Below are 1,437 nucleotides of genomic sequence, written 5' to 3'. Positions count from 1 at the left end.
TTTCCTTGTTATCCCCGAAGCAAGCGGGAACTCGCGCAGCGGAGTTGCCACACTAATTTCCACTGGGAGCAATGAGGGGTGAGCTCGGACGAGCCTCTCCGCCCGTCCCCCCCTCCCCGGGGGGTCCTTCGGACGGTACGGGGCCGATCCCTCTCCCCTCTAAGAACCAATGGTTTTTTCTGTGACAAAAACCACTCGCAGCAACCTGGTTGATCCTGCCAGTAACATATGCTTGTCTCAAAGATTAAGCCATGCAGGTCTAAGTGCACACGGAAGGTACAGTGAAACTGCGAATGGCTCATTAAATCAGTTATGGTTCCTTTGATCGCTCCACACGTTACTCGGATAACTGTGGTAATTCCAGAGCTAATACATGCAAACGAGCGCTGACCGGTCCTCTCTCGGGGGGGCCGGGATGCGTGCATTTATCAGACCCAAAACCCACCCGGGGGGACCCGCGAGGGTTTCCCCCGGCCCTTTGGTGACTCTAGATAACCTCGGGTCGATCGCGCGCCCACCGCGGCGGCGACGTCTCATTCGAATGTCTGCCCTATCAGCTGTCGATGGTAGCATAGGGGGCTACCATGGTGACCACGGGTAACGGGGAATCAGGGTTCGATTCCGGAGAGGGAGCCTGAGAAATGGCTACCACATCCAAGGAAGGCAGCAGGCGCGCAAATTACCCATTACCGACACGGTGAGGTAGTGACGAAAAATAACGATGCAGGTCTCTTTCGAGGCCCTGTAATCGGAATGAACGTATCCTAAACACATGGGTGAGGACCCATTGGAGGGCAAGTCTGGTGCCAGCAGCCGCGGTAATTCCAGCTCCAATAGCGTATATTAAATTTGCTGCAGTTAAAAAGCTCGTAGTTGGACTTCGGGAGTGGGCTGGCGGTCCGCCGCGAGGCGAGCTACCGCCTGTCCCAGACCCTGCCTCCCGGCGCCCCCCGGATGCCCTTGGTTGGGTGTCCGGTCCTCAGGGGTCCGGAGCGTTTACTTTGAAAAAATCAGAGTGTTCAAAGCGGGGCACCAAACTCGCCTGAATGCCTGAGCTAGGAATAATGGAATAGGACTCCGGTTCTATTTTGTGGGTTTCCTGAACCAGGGCCATGATTAAGAGGGACGGCCGGGGGCATTCGTATTGCGCCGCTAGAGGTGAAATTCTTGGACCGGCGCAAGACGGACGAAAGCGAAAGCATTTGCCAAGAATGTTTTCATTAATCAAGAACGAAAGTCGGAGGTTCGAAGACGATCAGATACCGTCGTAGTTCCGACCGTAAACTATGCCGACCCGCGATCCGGCGGCGTTATTCCCATGACCCGCCGGGCAGCGTGCGGGGAAACCAGAGTCTTTGGGTTCCGGGGGGAGTATGGTTGCAAAACTGAAACTTAAAGGAATTGACGGAAGGGCACCACCAGGAGTGGAGCCTGCGG

The 1,437-nt window shown here is 55.8% G+C and overlaps 1 non-coding gene across 1 annotated transcript in view; it reads left to right on the top strand.

Moving 5' to 3' along the window:
* Positions 1-202: 202 nt before the first annotated feature.
* Positions 203-1,437, top strand: part of LOC125798936 (18S ribosomal RNA) — a 1,865-nt gene continuing 630 nt past the window's right edge. The window contains exon 1 of the ribosomal RNA XR_007437720.1: positions 203-1,437. This exon is cut by the window's right edge and continues 630 nt beyond it. This is a non-coding gene — a ribosomal RNA (18S ribosomal RNA).

This window comes from Astyanax mexicanus, unplaced genomic scaffold (assembly GCF_023375975.1).
Source record: "Astyanax mexicanus isolate ESR-SI-001 unplaced genomic scaffold, AstMex3_surface scaffold_97, whole genome shotgun sequence".
In the NCBI taxonomy this organism is placed as follows: domain Eukaryota; kingdom Metazoa; phylum Chordata; class Actinopteri; order Characiformes; family Acestrorhamphidae; genus Astyanax; species Astyanax mexicanus.
This window is presented reverse-complemented; position numbering and strand designations above follow the sequence as displayed.